Source organism: Neofelis nebulosa, chromosome 5, assembly GCF_028018385.1.
Source record: "Neofelis nebulosa isolate mNeoNeb1 chromosome 5, mNeoNeb1.pri, whole genome shotgun sequence".
Lineage (NCBI taxonomy): Eukaryota > Metazoa > Chordata > Mammalia > Carnivora > Felidae > Neofelis > Neofelis nebulosa.
The window spans coordinates 55671616-55695068 of NC_080786.1; the positions used below are offsets into that span (position 1 = coordinate 55671616).

The 23453-nt window shown below is 37.3% G+C and overlaps 1 pseudogene; it reads right to left on the minus strand.

The window, feature by feature from the left end:
* Window positions 1–15983: 15983 nt before the first annotated feature.
* On the minus strand, window positions 15984–16055 carry LOC131513225 (U4 spliceosomal RNA; annotated as a pseudogene).
* Window positions 16056–23453: the final 7398 nt, after the last annotated feature.

Below are 23453 nucleotides of genomic sequence, written 5' to 3' on the forward strand. Positions count from 1 at the left end.
CATTATAATGAACTCACTGTGTGTGTGTGTGTGTGTGTGTGTGTGTGTACGTATGTACATACATATATTTTCTATCTTTCCTAGCTTTGCACGCTGAGGAAGCTTAGAAACAACGCTACTCCAGTAGCTCTGAGTAAACCTAGTGCCCTAGTGCTTGGCTATTAAATACTACTCTCTAACAGAAACCAGTGCCCCATGGAGAAATGGTTGATATCCAGGACCAACATGGAAAAGCATAAGATAAATCTGAGATATTTTGTTACACTAGAAAATAATGAATTGCTTAGAGAATGATGAAGACTTGTTAAAAGGACACAAGAGCCAGCTTGAAGGGGCTCCCAATGGGACAAATTAGACTTCTAAAAATGATAGTAAAGGATTTTATTGGATAAAATAAAAATCCATGAATATATAATAATGTGAATAAATAAATAAGGAGCAGAAAAATCTCTTCCTTATAACAGAATGTCAACAAACAGATATAGAAGGATTTTGGAGTTAGGATATCGATAAGTATTAAAATTAGTAGGTGAAGTTTGATGAGGAACGGGAAATTTTTGTTACTTAAAGATTCTCCTATAAATTGCAGACCCATTAAAAAGAGTATAATGGTAATTTTTCTGTGAAGAAACTGGTTTATACCACCTTTATTAAGTTATCAAAGTTAACGTCACCCATATTGAGACATACAAACATCAGGTGGCATCTAACATACTGCAGTGAGGGCACAACATCACTTTTTTGGTAATCCTGTCCAAAATGCATATGTTGAATTCAATAATTGAAACCTCGAATAAATGTTGATCTTTATGGCTTCAAAAATCTCCAGTCAAGAATGCCAGAGATAGGCTAAGAAACAATTCTAATATTAAGGAAACCACAGTGGTATGACATAAGCCAAAGTGAATCTTGGGCTGAGAGAGAGAGAGGAAAAAAAAACCTGGCTGCAAAACACTTCACTGATATGATTTATGATATTTGAATATTAACTGTGGGTTAGAATACTAAATTTAAATTTCCTGTTTTTCCTAATTATACTGCTATGCAAGAAAATTCAATTTTTAAAGGAAAAACACACCAAAAGTTTAAAAAATGAAACATTTCTCTGGGGGTGCCCGGATAACTCAATCAGTTAGGCATCTGACTTCAGCTCAGGGCATGATCTCCCAGTTCATGAGTTCGAGCCCCACGTCAGGCTCTGTGCTGACAGCTTAGAGCCTGGGGCCTGCTTCAGATTCTGTTTCTCCCTCTCTCTCTCTGCCTCTCCCTCACTCACACTCTGTGTCTCTTTCTCTCTCAAAAATAAAAAAAAAACATTAGACAAAATGAAGCATTTCTCTAATTTACTCTTGAATGACTCTGAAAAAAGTGTATATGCGCGCGCGTGCATACACGCACACAACACACACATATATTATATATATATATAATATATTATAATATATATGAGAAAGAGAGATATTATATAATATTAATATTATATAATATATATATTATATAATATATATAATATTATATATTATATATATTATATAATATATATAATATTATATATTATATATATTATATAATATATATAATATATATGAGAAAGAGAGAGGATGATAAGGCCAATGAGAAAAATATAAAAATTGATGAATCTGGATATAGGATAAATTGGATTTTCTTGCAGCATTTTTGTAATTTTTCTGTGGGTTTAATTGAAATAAAAAGTTTCAACTAAAAAAAAGTAAAGCAAAAATGCAAAAGATAAGTAAGGGTAGTAAAGCTGAATTTCAATAAGCAAATGTATTAGTTTCTATTGCTGTGTAACCAATGATCACAAATTTATCAGCTTTAAACAACACACACATTTATTATCTCATGGTTTCCATGGGGCACAATTCTAGGTATAGCTTATCTCAGTGTCTCACAAGATTACTATCAAGATATTGTTTGGGCTGCATTTTCATTTGGAGGCTTGATTGAGGAAGAGCCTGCTTCCAGGCTTATTAAATTTGTTGACAGAATCCATTTCCTTATGGTTGTATGACTAAGAGTCTAGCTTTTTTACTGGCTGTTAGCTAAAGACTGATTCCAAAGGGTGTCCACAATTTCCTGCCAAGTGGTCCTCTCTACAGGCAGTTCAAAACATGGCCATTCACTTCTTGAAGGCCAGCAGAAGAGTGTCTTACTCCAGTCTGCTGAGATAGTTTCTTACAGCATAGACAAGGGAATAACATTTCATCCCTTTGCCATATTCTATTTGTTGGAAACAAGTTACAGGTCCCATTCCATGCTCTAGGGAGGGAATTACACAAAGCTGTGGGCACAAGAAAGTGGGTATTATTGGGGGGTGGTCAAGTTTATCTGCCACAGCATGGAATTACTAAATCGAATGTGATTTATCAACTCCTACATCATTTTCTATCTTCAATTTAAACTAAGTTAAGAAATGGAAATATTATTTTATTGATGGTAAATATTTGTGAGAAACAATTGAAAAAATTTTTAAGGTTTATTCATTTTCAGAGACAGAGAGAGATAGAGTGTGTGTTGGGGAAGGCGTAGAGAGAGAGGGAGACACAGAATCTGAAGCAGTCTCCAGGTTCTGAGCTGTCAGCACAGACATGGGGCTCGAACTCACAGACCATGAGATCATGACCTGAGCTGAAGTCAGACGTTTACCCAACTGAGCCACCCAGGTGCCCTGAGAGAAACAATTTTAGATGCTGGATAAAGTGTCATTTTTTAATATCCATGCAGAATCTTTAGAAAACATTTTTTAAAATATTTCAGAAATATCTTACATTATTAATCCCACCTCATAAAGGTGTTTGGTCATAAATGCTATATACTAAATATGTCTGATTTTCTACTGAGGTAATATTAGGATTGTACTTACCTGCTTCTTTTTGAACTGGGTATTATCCTTCAGATTGAAAGTGAGGGGATGGGGAACTATCTATCATGCTACTGGAAGTCAAAAGAAAGCTGGAGTAGCCATACTTGTATCTAGACAAACTAGACTTTAAAGACTGTAACAGGAGATGGAGGAGGGCATTATATAATAATTACAGTGTCTATCCATCAGGAAGAGCTAACAATTACAAGTGTCTATGCGCTGAATACGGGAGCCCCAAATGTATAAAACAATTAATCACAAACATAAGCATAATCCAAACATTATGGATAAGAATGTGGTAATTACAGGGGATTTTAATACCCCACTTACAACAATGGATAGATCATCTAGACACAGAATCAATAAAGAAACAAGGGCCCTGAATGATACATTGGATCAGATGGACTTGACAGATATATTTAGAACTCTGCATCTCAAAGCAACAGGTTATACTTTCTTCTCGAGTGCCCATGGAACATTCTCCAAGATAGATCACATACTGGGTCACAAAACAGCCCTTCATAAGTATACAAGAATTGAGATCATACCATGCACTTTCAGACCACAATGCTATGAAACTTGAAACCAACCACAGGAAAAAGTCTGGAAAACCTCCAAAAGCATGGAGGTTAAAGAACACCCTACTAACGAATGAGTGGGTCAACCAGGCATTAGAGAAGGAATTAAAAAATATATGGAAACAAATGAAAATGAAAATACAACAACCCAAATGCTTTGGGATGCAGCGAAGGCAGTCCTGAGAGGAAAATACATTGTAATCCAGGCCTATCTCAAGAAACAAGAAAAATCCCAAATACAAAATCTAACAGCACACCTAAAGGAAATAGAAGCAGAACAGCAAAGACACCCTAAACCCAGCAGAAGAAGAGGAATAATAAAGATTAGAGCAGAAATAAACAATATAGAATCTAAAAAAACTGTAGAGCAGAGCAATGAAACCAAGAGTTGGTTTTTTGAAAAAATCAAAAAAATTGATAAACCTCTAGCCAGGCTTCCCAAAAAGAAAAGGGAGAGGACCCAAATCAATAAAATCATGAATAAAAATGGAATTATTACAACCAATCCCTCAGAAATACAAGCAATTATCAGGGAATACTATGAAAAATTATATGCCAACAAACTGGACAACTTGAAAGAAATAGACAAATTCCTAAGCACCCACACACTTCCAAAACTCAAACAGGAAGAAATAGAAAATTTGAACAGACCCATATACCAGTGAAGAAATTGAATCAGTTATCAAAAATCTCCCAACAAATAGGAGTCCAGGACCAGATGGCTTCCCTGGGGAATTTTACCAGACATTTAAAGCAGAGATAATACCTATCCTTCTCAAGCTGTTCCAAAAAATAGAAAGGGAAGGAAAACTTCCAGACTCATTCCATGAAGCCAGCGTTACTTTGATTCCCAAACCAGACAGAGACCCAGCAAAAAAAAGAGAACTACAGGCCAATATCCCTGATGAATATGGATGCAAAAATTCTCAACAAGATACTAGCAAATCAAATTCAACGCATATAAAAAGAATTATTCACCATGATCAAGAGGGATTCGTTCCTGGGCTGCAGGGCAGGTTCAATATTTGCAAATTAATCAATGTGATATATCACATTAATAAAAGAAAAGATAAAAACCATAGGATCCTGTCAATTGATGCAGAAATAGCATTTGACAAAATTCAGCATCCTTTCTTAATAAAAACCCTCGAGAAAGTTGGTATAGAAGGAACATACTTAAACATCATAAAAGCCATTTATGAAAAGCTCACAGCTAATATCATCCTCATGGGGAAAACTGAGAGCTTTCCCCCTGACATCAGAAACATGACAGGGATATCCACTCTCACTGCTGTTTAACATAGTGTTGGAACGTCTAGCATCAGCAATGAGACAACAAAAGAAAATCAAAGGCATCAAAATTGGCAAAGATGAAGTTAAGCTTTCACTTTTTGCAGATGACATGATATTATACATGGAAAATCTGATAGACTCCACCAAAAGTCTGCTAGAACTGATACATGAATTCAGCAAAGTCACAGGATACAAAATTAATGTACAGAAGTCAGTTGCATTCTTATACACTAATAATGAAGCAACAGAAAGACAAATAAAGAAACTGATCCCAGTCACAATGGCACCAAGAATCATAAAATACCTAGGAATAAACCTAACCAAAGATGTGAAAGATCTGTATGCTGAAAACTATAGAAAGCTTATGATGGAAATTGAAGATACAAAGAAACGGAAAAAAACATTCTGTGCTCATGGATTGGAAGAATAAATATTGTTAAAATGTCAATACTACCCAAAGCAATCTACACATTCAATGCAATCCCAATCAAAATTGCACCAGCATTCTTTTCAAAGCTAGAACAAGCAATCCTAAAATTTGTATGGAACCAGAAAAGACCCCAAATAGCCAAAGTAATATTGAGGAAGAAGACCAAAGCGGGAGGCATCACAATCCCAGACTTTAGCCTCTACTACAAAGCTGTCATCATCAAGACAGCATGGTATTGGCACAAAAATAGACACATAGACCAATGGAATAGAATAGAGACTCCAGAATTGGACCCACAAAAGTATGACCAACTAATCTTTGACAACGCCAGAAAGAATATCCAATGGAAAAAAGACAGTCTCTTTAATAAAGGGTGCTGGGAGAACTGGACAGCAACATGCAGAAACATGAAACTAGACCACTTTCTCACACCATTCACAAAAATAAACTCAAAATGGATGAAGGACTTGAATGTGAGACAGGAAAGCATCAAAACCTTAGAGGAGAGAGCAGGAAAAAACCTCTCTGACCTCAGCGCAGCAATTCCTTACTCAACACATCTCCAAAGGCAAGGGAATTAAAAGCAAAAATGAACTACTGGGACCTCATGAAGATAAAAAGCTTCTGCACTGCAAAAGAAACAAACAACAAAAGTAAAAGGCAACCGGCAGAATGGGAAAAGATATTTGCAAATGACATTATCGGACAAAGGGCTAGTTTCCAAAATCTATAAAGAACTCACTAAACTCCACACCCAAAAAACAAATAATCCAGTGAAGAAATGGGCAGAAAACACAATAGACACTTCTCTAAAGAAGACATCCAGATGGCCAACAGGCACATGAAAAGATGCTCAACGTCGCTCCTCATCAGGGAAATACAAATCAAAATCACACTGAGATATCACCTCATGCCAGTCAGAGTGGCTAAAGTGAACAAATCAGGAGACTATAGATGCTGGAGAGGATGTGGAGAAACGGGAACTCTCTTGCACTGTTGGTGGGAATGCAAACTGGTGCAGCCACTCTGGAAAACAGTGTGGAGGATCCTCAAAAAATTAAAAATAGATCTACCCTATGACCCAGCAATAGCACTGCTAGGAATTTACCCAAGGGATACAGGAGTACTGATGCATAGGGGCACTTGTACCCCAATGTTTATAGCAGCACTTTCAACAACAGCCGAATTATGGAAAGAGCCTAAATGTCCATCAACTGACGAAAGGATAAAGAAGTTTTGGTTTACATACACAATGGAATACTACTTGGCAATGAGAAAGCATGAAATATGACCTTTTGTAGCAACGTGGATGAAACTGGAGAGTGTTATGCTAAGTGAAATAAGTCATCCAGAGAAAGACAGATATCATATATTTTCACTCTTATGTGGATCCTGAGAACCTTAACAGATGACCATGGGGAAGGGGAAGGGGAAAAAAAAGTTAGAGAGGGTGGGAGCCAAACCATAAGAGACTCTTAAAAACAGAATAAACTGAGGGTTGTTGGAGAGTGGGAGGGAGGGGAAAGTGGGCGATGGGCATTGAGGAGGGCACCTGTTGGGATGAGCACTGGGTGTTGTATGGAAACCAATTTGACAATAAATTTCATATTAAAAAAATGAATTGGGTGTTATCATGTGTCTTATAGGTATCATCATGTGACTTGCTTTGATCAATGAAATGCAGGTGAAAGCCTTCATTGCCCATGTGATCTGCCATATACATCTTTATCTGGCTCACATATTTGAAAAAAAATATGGTACAAATGAGTTTCTGTCAGCTTAGATCCCTTAGTGATTACAATAGGCAGAATCTCCATACCAACTTAAGTTGGATGTATAGTAAAGATGAGAATTGAACTCTTGTGTTAGGTGATTGTTATTTTTGACTTTTTTTTTGTTATTGTAGCATGGCCTCATCTATCCTGACTGGTATTGGAATTTGTAGCCAGAATTGGGATGCTGCTACAACAAAACTGTAGATTATGTAGTATTGGCTTAATAGTCAATTGGTGATAAGGAAACAGAAACTGAGAGCATGATGATTTGTCATATTCAGAAAGGAAGTATTTGGTAATAGTCTCACCTAGGAAGCAGATCATGTACTTAGTGATTCTTGCATTAGGGGGAAACGTTTGGAAAAAATAACGTGAGTTCTGTGTGTTGATTGCTGATTTCACTGGTAAAGAAATATCAAGAAAGATGATACTTTTGGTGTATAAGTTCAGAGACCAATGCCACCCAATATCAGCAGTGCAAGCCACAGTGTTTATATCCAGTGAAGTGGCAGAGGGTTCTTCCCCAGAATAGTCACACTCTGTGGTTTGGGAGCTGTTTCCAGCTGCAAAGCTTTAAAGCCTTACCTACTAGTTCTCATGGGAGTCCTGGAAGTTACCTAATGTCATTTGATAAATCTCATTTCTGCTTAAACTTGCCTCATGTGTTTTGTTGTTAATCATTGAGAATCTGTATGCCTACTTACACATTCACTGAGACATTTTTATTAAGTACTCACTGTGCGATAGGTACTGGGCCGGATCCTGGAAAAATAGGCATGAACATGACCTTAATTTCTAAATTGGGCTTTGACCTTAAATTCTAAATTGTTAGCATTGTTTATGAATTTATTGTAGAGGAGGAAAATTTTTCTTTTACCCATCTTAGGTTCTCCACCTGGGGCCCAGTAAACTAGAGTGACAAAGACAGATTAACAAGAGAAAAACAAATAGGAGTGGATTAAGATGTGCATCATACATTCATGTGAGAGCACTCAGAGATGAGTAAATCAAAGGGCTGGTTAAAGCTTGGGCTTATAGAGCAGCTTAAAAAGAGCAATAAATTTGTAGCCAAATGATAAGACAAAAGAAAGAGACCTTGAGTTTCTACAGTGACAAATTGTGTGAAGATAAACCTGTGGTGGACCGAATGGAATAGAAAGGTTAGTAAGGATTGTTGTGTAGGCTCCTCTAGTGACGTCTCTGGGCCAGTAAGGGTCTGTTCTTGTCTCCAGCGATTAACTTCTGTCCTCCTGGTAGAAAGGGAGAGAGGGACATCTTTACAAATTTTATGTCCTGCTTTTAGGCAAACAGTGGAAGTGCAGAGAGCATTTTCTTTGTATCTGCTTCTTTTTAATTGCTTTCAGCTCAAAATGGCCAAGCGGCACATTTTGGGTGGTCATATTCTGCTACCCTTCATTGTATTTAATGTATACCAGTAATATATACCACAAAGCTAGTCATTCTGAAATACTAGTTCAGAAATAAATGTTTTCTGTTATTTATATGACATTTAATAATGGAAATTATTTTCATTTTCATTCAAAAACAAAAACATAAATAAGCAAGAACACATTTCTATCATGTATAGTGTTTTTACAGTATTTAATATTAACTCTACTTTACTTTTACTATACTTATCAGATGATTTTATTTCTTCCTAGAACAGTTTCACTACTCAAGAGTGAAACGATGTCTTTTTAAAGTTAGTGCTAATTCTTCAATTTGACACAAGATGCTTCATTTTGAGAAAAGTATAGAAGAGTAGAATAGAAATTTCCATCTTTTAAAGACATCTCCTTTTAGCTGCTTGCTTCATACTCTATGAATTATTTTTAAGGAAATAAAAATTAGACTTTTTATAGCAATTAGAAAGTTTGTTTATACACAGCTGCAAATTATATTTGAGAAAATAGAGAATAATATTTCATCAGAAGCTGTTTTTCAAATAGGATATGCTTTCTTGGAGTTTTAACTGAAATATTTTTTTTCTATAAACATGTAGATGCATTTAAGAAGTAACAGGAAATCATTTACCAGTTAAATATCATGGATAAGTGTGATTTCAAATGCTTGGGAGGTAGATTTTGATAACCAGGATTAATTGCTCAGTAAGGAATTTCTTTTTTTTGTAAGAAACACTAACTAATGAATATAAAGTGTGGACTTTAGAGGTAAACGCTGTGGGTGAAGCCCCATTGGCACATTCCAAATCATTCAGACATGATTTATATGCAGACTTCTATTTGTAGTTGTCTTTGGAAGCTACGTTCCAAGTGGGAGTTGGAAATAAAGCTTAAGATTTCCCCCTTAGGAACACTACAGAGCAGAGAGGAAATGCAATAAAAGGATAAAAAACCAGGCTGGGATCACGAGGCCTGGCCATGCTATTTAATGTCTTACTTTTTCTTACCTATAAAATGAATGAATTGGATTATGTGATCTCCAAAGTTCCCTTGAGGTCTAAGTTCTATGACTATAAAACAAATAGGTTGAAACAATAAAAACAAATGATCTTCTTTAAGCATAAATTGAAAAGGAAACTGAAAAAAGAGTTGTTCATTAAAAAACTTTGACTTCACCATAAATGCTTCTTATTAGAATTATTTAGTGCTTGGACTACTGCTGTTGATTACATGAAAACAATTACCTTGGGTTTAATTTATTAATTCCACAGCAAGAGAGAACAAGAAATACTACATTAACATAAGTGGAAGTAAATAAAGGGAATAAGGCCAAAGATAAAAATGAATTCTCAATTCTAAGAGAGGTTTTTTTTTGATGAATCAGTTTTGTAAATAAAGCTGACACTCTCTGACTTGATTTAATACAAGGCAGCTAAGGGTAGACATGATCTGCCTCATTCTCTGGAGTGAAAAGTAGACAAATTAGGATTTTTAAAAATATGTGTCTGTTTAGGAGTCTGGTCATGATTTGTTTTGGGTGGAATTTTGTGACCTGAATAAAGAGTTGATGGTTATTGTACTCAGTGCGATGATAAACTAAATGGATCCAACTTATAGAAAATACAAGTAAGTATTCAGAGAATTACTCATGATGTGTAGAACTTGTTCATATTTCTGCAAAGGAAAAGGCCTTATTTTCCCTGCAAAACTTTTATTACTCTGAATTAACCTCTAGTATTTTCTGCCTTTCTCTCTCTGTCATTAGGGCTCTCTAGCTGTGGGGTCTCTAATCCTGGCACTTTTGTGTCGCTAGGATGAAATCTCTCCCCTAGGAATAATTTGCCAGTTTTCTTACAAATTGTGTATCTGAACCCATATGCTATCGGAACCTTTTAATATGTAAAGCACTTGAAATGGAATGACCTGAGATGAGAGTTCCCACCACGTTCCCTTACGGCAAGTACAGGTCTTATTTTTAAGCTCTTTGAGTGCAGTTTCTTTTATTAGGTTCCCTGGGTATAGTGTGAGTGCTTAATAAATAATGATAAAGGTTTTTAAATCTCATTTTACAAATGAGAAGTCAGAAGTTTTCTGGCCGGTGTGGATTAACTAGTCATCTAGTGAGTCAAACTTTATCCTCAGAATCCCCACAGAGTATATCCAGTTCAATCTGAGGTATAACATCAGGTGAGTAGATGAAATGAGCACATCCACAGGCTAGAAGAAATAGGTCTTTCCAAAAATAATAAAAGTGTTTATAAATGAAGAGATTTTAGTTGTTAGTAGTGGCAAGGAATAGAAAAATGTGCGATATTATGATATAACTATGTAATGTGCATCATTAAGTGTAACAGTAATTACTTATTTTACAAAATAAAATCAGAAATGAGTATTGTGATGTTATTTAAGGATAAATCTGTTGTGTAGAGTGGAAGCAGAAAAAAATAACCTGCAGACCATTTTGCTTGTGTACAAAATCAAATTAAGAAAATCTGAACTCCCTGTAGGTAAGGCATTCTGTTCTGTACCATAATAGAAAGGTTTACGGGCAGAAAGATGTATATGATAGTCAAGGGGCTTATAGTATATGGGGTCAGGAATGAAGTACGGCAGGGGAAAGGATGAGGAAAAAATGAACGGATGTCTTTATTTCAAGCTTAACTAAGATACTTACTACCAAAATAATGGCGTGCAATGGGCATCCTAAGGAGAAAGAGACTGTATGTAGCCAGAAGAATTAAAGAAAATGTTGCAGAGGATACACAAGATGGATATACCTACAGAGGTAGAGATGGCGGCATTTTATATATAGCAATCAACTCTTGTTTATTTTTCAATAACAAATTGCTAAGCATCTAATGGCCCACTTGCCTGGGGTAGAAAATTGCACCTTAAAATGAATACATTATTTCTGACTTCTGGAAACTTACAATCTGGACAGACTTGTCTTAACTGTGTCTGTGTTCTAGGAGGGTTTCTTTCTGATACTGGAAATCTATGCTCTTATGTAGTGCCCTTAGTAATCTCAGTGGGGAAAAAACCTTACAATTCTCACCTACAAAATCTTCATAAGATGACTGGGAAATTCTCAGCTGTTGTTTCCAATTGATATCTTCAGTCGCTAGTTTTCCTCAGAACCAATTATACTGCACTGATGGAGGTGCATAATGAGAAGGAGGTGTTCTGAAGGTGGATCTCTTACAGAAGTGCAAGCTATGTACATATTCTTGCAGTGCTGCTTTCCACTCTTCTCAAGTCTCCCTTCTTTCTCTAGAGCCATGTTTTCAGACGTATGCAGTCTGGTACCCTGCCATCTCTTAGGAAATTTCACTTCTCATGGAAGCAGGTTCTGTCTCTGAACATTCTAAAGCCTGATACTCCTTTTATAACTAGGGTGGCTTAGCTTGTGCTGCTATAACAAAGTACTATAGATTGAGTGACTTAAACAATAAACATTTATTTATCACATTTCTGGAGGCTAAAAAAGTTCAAGATCAAGACCCTGGCAGATCTGGTGTCTGGTGAGGCCTGCTTCCAGGCTTATAGATGGCCACCATCTTGTTGTGTCTTTAAGTGGCAGAGAGCAGAGGGTGGAAACAAGCTCTCATGCCTCTTCTTATAAGCACATTAATCCTATTCAAAATATCTGAATTTGGGGGGAGCACATGCAGTCCACAGCACAGGGTTTGATGACTCCAAAGGTGAGCTGGAGTGTTGGTAGGCTTGGTACTGTGGGTAAAGGTGATGGTGTGAGTTTAATTACATTCACTTTTGCTCCCAGCTACCTAAGAGGAGAACACATTTTTTTCATCCACTTTTCCCCCAAGAAAAACTAGTCTACTCTAGTATATGGAAAAGATATTTCCCCTGTTGGCATGATGTTAGCCCTGCCCTTTGTGAAATAACAACGCTGTCAGTATTGTGATGGAAGCATTGGACTCTTAGGCCTTCTTATATCGTGACAGTTACCATTGTAGCTCTAATTAGCTCTCTCTTAGCCATTTGAGATGGGTGCCAGCTCTATTTAAGTGCTTTCTGAGTCCAAAATTTTCCTGATAGAAGGGATTTGTGCCTGTGTGTATATGTGTGTAAGTGTATGGGAGGTTAGTTTCTTTATGAGAAGCTTAATATAGGAGATGTGTTAAAAAAAAAAAAAAAAAGCTAATGTGCATTGTACTAGAAATGAGCTTGATTATTAAAACACCAAAATGAATTTGCCATCAAATAGACATCTATTAAGAGATTGTACAATAGGGGCGCCTGGGTGGCGCAGTCGGTTAAGCGGCCGACTTCAGCCAGGTCACGATCTCGTGGTCCGTGAGTTCGAGCCCCGCGTCGGGCTCTGTGCTGACAGCTCGGAGCCTGGAGCCTGTTTCCGATTCTGTGTCTCCCTCTCTCTCTGCCCCTCCCCCGTTCATGCTCTGTCTCTCTCTGTCCCAAAAATAAATAAAAAACGTTGAAAAAAAAAAATTTAAAAAAAAAAAAAAATAAAAAAAAAAAAAAAAAAAAGAGATTGTACAATATAAATCGCATAGTATATGCATAGATTACACAATAGGATATCAGGTTGAGACCCAAAGGATTAGTTAGCTATCACTTTTGAAATGAGGTTCAGCTCCTATCCAGGTTACAAATACGTCTAATGTGAAGAAATGTGTAGAGGAATTTTCCTAAAAAAGGAATTTTAAATGGTGTACCCTATATATAGTTCCACACCATTTTACTCCCCCAGGGAAGATGACATTTGTTTTAGGGAGGTAGATTTGAATAAATTTGCCTCTTTGGGCTGCTAATCAGTATGCGGTGTTTCAGCAAAGAAAAGCCAATTTCTCTCCTATAATTTCAACTCTCTTGGAAAGTGTTGGAATTTATATTCAATTGTTCAGGGAGCCTCCTCTCCTCCTTTTAACTGATTGTGAGTAGATTCACTAGTCCCCCTTTTCCTTGGGGATTACATTGCAAGACCCCCAGTGGGTACCTGAAAGTGGATAGAACTGAACCCTATTATATTATAGCTTTTTCTATACATATGTATCTTTGATAAAATTTAATTTATAAATTAGGCACAGTAAGAAATTAATGACAACTAATAATAAAATTGAACAATTATAAAAATATATTATAATAAAAGTTATGTGAATGTGGGTTCTCCCCCAAATATATTATTGTATTGTACTCACCCTTATTCCGGTGATGATGTGAGATGACAAAATGCCTACATGATGAGATGAAGTGAGGTGAATGATGTAGGCATTGGGATACAGTGTTAGGCTATTATTGGTCTTCTGATGATACCTTAGAAGATCATCTGCTGACCAACAAAGAAACACAAAAAGGTGCTCAATACCACTAACAATCAGGGAAATGCAAATTAAAATCACAATGAGAAGTCACCTCACACCTATCAGAATGGTTAAAATCAAAACCACATAACAAGTGTTGGCAGGATATAGAGAAAAAAGGAAGTCTTATGCACGTTTGGTGGGACTGCAAACTGGTGTAGCTGCTGTGGAACACGGATGGAGGTTTCTCAAAAAATTAAAAATAGGAAAACCATATGATCCAGTAACTCCAGTAACTCCACTGGGTATTTACTCCAAGAAAATAAAAACACTAATTGAAAGCTATATGCACTCCTATGTTTATTGCATACAATAGCCAAAATATGGAAGCAACCTAAGTGTCCCTTGATAGACAAATGGATAAGGAAGATGTGGTATATATTATAATGGAATATTACATGGCTATAAAAAAGGATGAGATTATGTCATTTATGACAACATGGATGGACTTAAAGGGTATAATGCTAAGTGAAATAAGTCAGCCAGAGAAAGAGATATACCATATGCTTTCACTCATACATGAATCTAAAAGAAATGAATAAGTGAAAAGCAGAATCAGAACCATAAATAGAGAACAAACTGATAATTGCCAGAGGCAAGGGGATGGAGGGATAAACAAAATGAGGGAAGAGGAGTGGGAGATGCGGGCTTCCATTTATGAATGAATAAGTCATGGGGACAGAAGGTACGCCATAGGGAATATAGTCAATGATATTGTAATAGCATTGTTGGATTTGGGGATGAGGTTTGTTTTTTTACTTAGACATGGTATTTTCCTTCTTTTTCTTCATATATCTTATCTAATTTAAATATTCATTTTGGTAGGTACCACAAAAAAGTTACATAGAAAATTGTATTTGCATGTTGGGACCGAAATACTGAGGAACAGAATGATACCTTGCTTCTTTCCCTCCCAATTCCCAGAAAGAGAAAGCCCCAAAGAAATGGCTCATTACACCAAGGATCACAAAGGGTTAATTTGTAATTTGGTGATTTGTAGGTAGTGTAGCATGGGGAAAAAATTGCACACGTTTTCACAAATGAGACCAAAGGTTCAACATCATCCTGTGTGTCTGCTCTGCAGCCATTTTAATAACACAGGTAAGAAGATTGTTCAGAAATTTGGCCTTTCCTCTTTCCTCCTGACTCTTCTCACCAAGTCACATCCCTGATGCAGATACTTTGGAGAGGGAGGAGGGAAAGATCTGGCTCTGCAAACAGGGCTGATCTTTATGTCCTAAAAATGGGTAGTGATGTTGGCACGAACAAATATGTGTCCTTTCTTCCCTCCCTGCCTAAAGACTCCCAATAAAAGATAGAGCAGCTGCACTTGTGGTGAGCATAGCATAACAAATAGAGTTTTTGAATCACTATGTCTTACACCTGAAGCTAATGTTACATCATTGTGTATCAACTATACATAATTTAAAAAATTTAAAAAAAAAGGGGGGTCATCTCTTTCTGGACCACGGCTGACCATGGGTAACTGAAACTGTGGGATAGTGAAACCATGACTAGGAGGAGACTATTGTACTAACACTTCTTTATTAGAGGAATTGCATGAGTGAATTCCATGGTCATGGGTGTTGGTTTTCTACTTTGGGGGTAGTTACAAGGTGTGTAACCCCATTGAATCTCTTGGCTTTCAGGTCTATCCCCAGAGATGCCTCCAATTCTCCCTTGTCTCCATTATTCTTCTATTGCCTTTCTGTTTTGTGGACCTCCAAGACCACCCACATATTTGGTGATTTGCTAGGATTCACAGATTTCAGCATCATACTCATAGTTAAGATTTATTACAGCAGCATAGTAAGGATGTACAGCTATATCAGTAAAAACACATCTGAAAAATCACATCAGGCAGAGTCTGGAGAAATCCCTGGACTGGCTTCTTGTGCCCTTTGCCTTCCGTGAAGGGTCACACACGTCATACTCTCCTGCAGTAAAAATACATCAACACCTGTCCAGGGAAGGCTGTGATTCATTCATGGTTTTCCCTAGAAGTTGATCACAGAGGCACCCAGGCCAACCAAAGTCCAGACTGTAAGATTCTAAAGAGGGTGCTGACCGTAAAAAGATGAAAACAAAACTTTTTGTAAACAGTCTTGGCAAGCTGGCACAGCAGTCAGACCTTACCAATTAGTGAGTATTTTAAAAACTAAGTTTCCAGATGTCAGTCAAAGTCCAGTCTTAAAAACAAGACCTTCTAAAGGTAACAGCCTCAGGGCAAATGTGTTAGCTTTTCCCTGCAAACTTTTCTACTTCATTTATGGATTGCTTTGGTGTCAATTAGCAATAATCACACCTCAGATAAACCTCATTGGCTACGATACTGCCATTGGGCAAAGCTATTTATGGATTGCTTTGGAACCAATAATTTAGTTTTATTTCCTAAAGACATATTTGATGTTTGTCCACTAACTTCCATGACCTTCAATTTCCTCACTTGGAAAATGGGCTTGGAATCCAGCTACTAGTCATCTGGCACAAATTTAGTTCAAGGCACTTTGGTATAAAGTAGGTTGGTTGGAATGGCAATTTTATTTAAAATGAATACCTTTCTAAAAATCAATTAAGGGAGTTTATGCTAAGGTGCTATGTAAACTATACATTGAAATGCTCTACAGGATATTATTTTTTTATTTATTATTGGCTCCCAGTATAGAGGACCATGTGTTTACTTTTCTTTCTTTTTTTTTTTAATGTTTATTTTTGAGAGAGAGAGAGAGAGAGAGACAGAGTGTGAGTGGGAAGGGGCAGAGAGAGAGGGAGACACAGAACTCGAAGCAGGCTCCAGCCTCCATACTGTCAGCACAGAGCCCAACATGGGGCTCGAACTCACAAAGTGTAAGGTCATGACCTGAGCTGAAGACGAATGCTTAATGACTGAGCCACCCAGGCGTCCTGATCATGCCTCTTCTAAGCAGTCCTCAGCTCTTGTGTGTACTCAGGGTCCTGGACACTGGTGGGCAGATGTGCTGTTGCAGAGTTGTCTCAGTGTGACCTTTATGGAGATATTAACACCATTTTGTGCCTCAAATGTTTTGCCTTAGAAATAATACAAAGGAAACATCTTCTCTCACTTTATAGCATCGAAGTTAGAAGCACAGATTCTAAATCTGGATGGGCTAGGATTGAATCTCAATTCTTCCACTGACTGCCTGTGTTATCCTGGGCAAACAAATTTTATCTCTCTGAGCTCCAGCTTCCTTATTTGTGGGATGAGATAAAAGTACCAATATCATTGGGTTGTCGTGAGCTTTAAGTGAGCTGATACATATAAAGTACTTACAACAGTGTTTGGCACTTGGTAAGTACCTTATAAATATTTGCTATTATTAGTATTAACTTTGTTGGTATCTTCAAAGCATTGTGTTGTATAATGGAAAGAAAATAGACCTTCGAATCAGGGAGATCTGGATTTAAATCCTGGCTCAGGCATTTGTTATTTGCGTGACTTTGGGAAGGTTACTCAAGCTCTCTGAACTCTTTTCTCTTTAGATAAGAAAATGGAAACACTCTTTATCTGGCAGAGTTTCTTGTGTTTAGGATTAGAGGTAATATAAATAAAGTATCAGCACATAGTAGATACTTGCCAAATTTTTATTATTGTTCATTGATTCATTTTGTAACTATTTATAGAGTGTCTATTAGGTGTCAGACATTATTCTGGACTTTGGAGAGATGGTTTTGAATAAGACAAGTCCCTGCTGCTTGCTGCCTATCTTAGAGTGAAGGACAACACATGATAAATAAGTGAACTTGTGCATGCATAGTCTAATATTAGACAGTGATAAGTGCATTGGAGATGGAAGGCCTAGATGAGATGATAAGGTCGAGGAGGTAGACTGGAGGCCTGGCTGGTGGTTTTGGAGAGGGTGAGGAAGGATGGCCTTTAAGAGAAGGCGACATGCATGTAGAGACTGGAATAGGGAGAATGAAAGAGCAACACAAAGCCAGGGAGGAAATGTGTTCTAGGCAGAGGTAATAACAAGGGTAAGGGCCGTGAGATGAGAGGAAGCTTGGCAGGTGTGAAAAACAGTGAAACGCCAACGTGGCAGGAGACTGGTAACCAATAGAGGAAGGATGGGGTCAGAGAGACTGGCAGGGGGCAGATCAGTCAGGGTCGGCCTATGCAAGGGGGAAATGTTGGGTTTTCTTCTGAGTGGAAGGAGCCATTGTAGAGGATAAACAGAAAAGACGTACTCTGATTTTCATTTAAAAGTTCACTCAGTTAGCAGGGCAAGTTTGGAACCAGGGAGGGCACAGAGGATTCTCATTCAGAAAATGAGCCTAATGGTGGTGGCCAGGACTGGGTTGTGCAGAGGAAGATGCTGACAGTGTCTGATTGCAAATATTGTCATTACTAGTATCATTTATTTTAGCTTATAATTATTACTAATATTGTTAGCATAAAACAACTTTTATTTCATTCAAAGCAACAGAAATGCAAGTTAACCTTTCCCAAAATACTGTATTTGAAGAAGTTCTTTGGCATTTTTGAAAGGGAAATATCACGAAGGAGAAATTTTATGAAGTGGCCTTATTTTATTCTCCTCACAGCTATATGGGAGTGAGGCTTATTACTTTTTTGATTTCTCATATTTCCTCATTATAAATCCCCCAAAGAACTTAAAAGAGAAAGGAGTGTAAACATCTTGGGTGTCATGTGTACAACGATGATTCTGAAAATGTCTCATCAACTTCTCTTTACTGCTTATAGAGTTTTCCTTCGGGAAGTATGCTCCAGCCCCTCTAATGGGGTGTTGAATTTCCCCAGAGTAGGTGTGAAAGCTTGGTTGTCAGGGTGGTTATGGGGTTTTGTGCAGGTTGTTGCTTGCCTACCCTGTTCTGATGTTTTTCTTTTGTCAGCATTTGATTGGATTCTTTCATCTGTGATTCAGTGTTTATATTAAACTCCATTTGCTTCTCTGCTCCTTCTTGAGACTTTATTATGTGGAAAAAAAGGCCTATGTCCTGTAGTGCTCATTGTCTGCTCTTTTGGAGAGGCAGTCTCTAGGAGTGCTGCATAATAAAGAGTGTTGAGAGTTGATTAACATGTGTTGGATTGCTGCATAAAGGGTGGGCCTGGAAAAGTGTTCACCATGCTCCCTTGTAAGAATAAAAGTTCAAGGAAACCTTTAAACGCCCAAACAGACCACTTGGGTCTTAACAGAAAGTCCCTCTTTAATGTCATATGTTTACCCAAAGGCAGAAACTATGGAAGTATATATGCACGTACTTCAGAAAAGTCTTTGAGTGTGGTGGACTGAAATAATTTTGCTTTGTGAGGCAACAGATTCCTTTCTAGTCAGAAGGAAGAAAAAGCAGGGCTGTTTTTGCTTTTCTTTGAAGGGGACTGCTAGAAGTCAAAGCTCGGTGCCTGTTCTGCCAACTCTTTGTGGGATATTCGGGAAGTCACTTCTCCTTTATGGATCTCATTTGTAAAATAAAGGGTGAGATCAAAAGATTTGTAAGGTCTCTTTCATCATAAATAACCCCTTGAGTTGGGTTGATGGCTTTTCTATAGTTACTTGCAGTTAGTATCTATAGCTATTCCTGAACATGGTTATTATTATTTTTAAATAGCTCATTCAAAAAGTAATGTTTTAATTCCTTTTTGTCTGCAAATCTGTTGGAAATGTTTAAATATTTTCTGAGCATAACCCGATTTTAATGAACACCATAAAAATGTCCAGTTTGATATAATAAGTCTATTTCCACCTCTCCACAGGTGGCCCAGAATAATATTTTACTGAATCTATTAAAAGTTTTCAAAATAGGCTTTAAAAGGAATATTCCTATGAGTTGAGTATTACAGGACTTAAAAAAAATGTTTGTTAAAAACAACAACAATGGCATCTGATAGAGCTTCTCTGTTGCCAGTGTAAAATACCAGTACTCTATAGACATCTCATTTTATCTCCCTAATAACATGTAAATAAGCATTGCTAATTTCTTTTTCAGAGGAGGCAACTGAAACAGAAAGTTTAAGGATTTTGTGTAAAATATTATTTTCATTACAAACTCAAGTTCAAGCAATACACACAGTGTCATGATGAGGAGCAGAAAGGAGAATGAGATGGTCTCAGGAGACAAGGCACTTCCAGTAGGGAAGAAATGATTGGGTTTACAGTGTTGGTCTTTCTGCTTCGGTCCTAGACATTTCATAATAGCTGTTGTATTACATGTTTACTTTTTCATTATCTCTCTCTCCCCATTAGAATGTGAGTTTGATGAAAGCAGAAAGTACACTTTTTGTTGTTTACTTCCTTATATCTAGAGCCTTGAACAACGCTGGCTACATAGTAGGCACTCAAAATATGTTCCTAGAATGAGTGAATAAATGGATGAATAGTCTGCAGGTTGGGGCATGCTGAAAATTCATACAGTAGGTTTTTAAGGGAGACGCCATGTAGACATAGTTCAAGGGAGATTAATTTTGACACATCTGAAGACTTCACAGAGGAGGAGGTGTTTCAATTGGATTTTAAGGAATAGGCAGGGTTGCATGTGATGGAAAGTCAATGAAAAGAGCCCTTCCAGGGGGAGCAATGAGACAGGGAAAAGCAGGCATGGAAAGTTTTTAGGATAGGGACAGTAATTGTCCTGATAGTTAACACTAATTGAGCACTCTTTTTGTACTAGATAGTGTTCTAAGTTTGCATTGCATGCATTGTCTCACTTGATCTTCATAACCACGTGCAAAAGTAGATGCTTCATCATCCCTCGGATTGGGGAATAGTAACCTGTAGAAGGTGGACAGTAAATAGAAATAAAAATGTCAGTGTAGGTTTATATTTTGGAACAACTTTCTTGCCACAATAATAAACGTGAACGTATTCCCCTGAAAGACAAGAAGACCCATTTGTAGTAAGAATGGATTCATCAAATCTGTGGTTGAAGGAAGTGACTTTGATATTGAGGTGACAGATGATTTAGAAGTAGAAGAAACTGCTAGCAGGTAGATCAGTCAGGAGACTATTTCACCAATTCAGGAAAGGCAATGAAGATGTGCCTTCTCCAAAGAAGGGAAGGGGAGAAGTGGCATTTGAGGGACATTGTGGGCTTAGAATTGAGAGAAGGGTAAGGAAGGCACCGTTACTCTGAGATTTTAATGCTGAGCGATCCCAGGTTGATACCCAAATTGAAAACACCTGAGAATAATCGGGTTTATAAAACATCTAGCTTTATTTTTGGTCTTTTGGGTATGAGGTACCTTTCAGATTGAGGTGGTGCTCGCATCACAGGCTCTTGAACTTGTGTGGGATCATAAAGGTTATCCCATCATTTAATGACTTTATTTTACACAGGAGGAAACTAAATCCCAGGAAGGTAAATGTCCTCATCTGCAATCACATATTTAGTCAGTGGCAGAGGCAGACATTTGAAAATATAAGTTTGGAGCTTAAGGAGAGATTAAGGGATATTGATGTAGATATGAATCTTGAACCCTGACAAATGTTATAGAAACTGGCATTGCTATTTTTCCAATATTACAGGGCAGATAACAGAACTTGATTAAAAATACCTTCTGAAGTACTCAGGTAGGGAGAAGAGATGGTGGGAAAGAGTTTCTCTGTATATTTTAGTAAAAACAAAAAAAAGAAAACCAACAATCTAAACCCCAGAAAAGCCTCCTTTTCTGTGCATTAGCAGTTGTAATTCTCTGCTTAAGTGAAATTCTAATGCGATGAAGCAATTTTGATGTTCTGTATGGTTCATTAAAGCATAATTCTACCACTTCTATGAATTCTTGTACCATTGCCCAAAGCAAGTCCAATATTTTTGTGAAAACACAATCCTCACCGGTGTTTCTCAGAGGTGCTGTGTTTTACGTAAGGCAAGACATTTAACCAGCTGAATAAACTCTTAAATACAATTCCAGTTCAACACAATTGTTTAACATGCTTCTGTTAGAACCCTGCATGGCACTGAAAACCAAGCAGTATTCTGTTTAACCCCCTTGCCTTCATTAGGCAAAGTCTCTTATTGAAAGTAGTAGATAACCTCCTAGAAAAATGGTCCTTGGGGATAGTAACAACCAATAGGCAGCCTTGAAAGTACACGGGTGAGGGGGTGTATCAGAGCAGGGGGAGGGCATAGTCTACTCCTAGGCTCTTGAGCACTGATGGTGGTCCATGAATCATGACTGTAGGAGGGAGCTTGAATTTTGCTATTTGGCCACTAGCACTGCTCCAAAATTTCCAGCAAATTCCTAGTGGGTATGCACATTTTTTCTCCCAATTGCGTTTAGAGAATTTCATTCACTATAATTGTCAGAGCTGGTACTATACTTAGAAAGCTGACTGAACATGAAAGACTGAGTGTGCTTAGGGACATACTGGGATGTCTGTGTCCCAAAGGGAAATCTTCCAAAGTTGGAAATATTATATCTCCATTTTATAGATTCAAAACTCTAGGACTGGAAATGTGAGATTATATGATAGAAATATTAAAAGCTTAGTAGGTGTATATGTTAGAATACATGCTCTCGTAATTAAAATAAAATCAGCTACTGGTAAGCCTAAAGACAAAAGACAGGGCGTAACTATCCTGAAGTGTATTCAAAGAATTACAGTGAGAATACAATTAGTCTCTTTAATTTCTATGTTAAATGCAATTAAAAAATAAATATCTTAGATAAATACAAAAGAAATTTAAGTTATAAGTGCATAATATTTCTGAAAGATGGGATTGTCAAAACCTGATATAATTAACCAAAAGATGCAGACTCCCCAGAAGATTTTTAAAGGGAATGATTGACAATTGTCTGGAATGATTTACATGTTCTTGCTTGAAGATGTGTAAGATGGACATACTCATTCTCTAGAATTATTGTGTTTTATTTCTAATCCAAAAACTATGTCACAGTCCCATAAAATAATTTTGTAGGCAATTTTATTATACTTTTTACTAGAATTCTGAAATTGAAGTATTTCTGGACTTCTCATACACAAGCAAATAAATGAATAAATTGTATAAAACAATACTCTGAAATATTGAGAAAATATGTACCCCATAGATACTAGGGAACTATCGCAGATTTTACCTAGATTTGTAAGATGATACATCATCCAGATTACTCTATCATTTGCAAAGAGTTTTATAATATTTAAAACAATTTTTACTTATGTGGTTTTATTTGAGATATGTAGTGATGCTATGGTTTTGCCTGGGAAGCTGGTGACTGTATCAGGTATCTATCAGCAAAATATTGTCATTAAACGAGCCACAAAATTTCACTGGCAAAGAATAACCATTTCTTGCTTATGAATCCGGGTCCACTAGGCAGTTCAGCTAATTGTGGCCAGAGTTGACTGTGTGTTGGCTAGCTGTTGACTGAGCTAGGAAGGGCTGGGCTGGGGCAAGCTAGACAACTGGGGCTCTGTGCCGTGTGTTTCTCACCCTCCAGCAGGCCAGAGTGATGACAGGGGTGAAAGAGCAAATGGAGGTATGCAAGGCCTCTAGAGAAATGGGCTCCAGACTGGCACATTGTTATTTCTGGATCATTCAATTGGCCAAATTAAGACCTAGAGCCCCAAACCCCAGGAATTAAGTGGGAAGGGACCACCAAGTACCTTGGGATAGAGGGAGTGGAAGAAATGGGGATCATTTTTGTAGTCTACCATAGTGATCATAACACCCTGGCCTCTCATTAGAGATGAGGCTCAGAGAGGGTAAGTGATTGCTCTTAGAACGAAGTCCAGGGGCGCCTGGGTGGCTCAGTCGGTTGAGCGTCCGACTT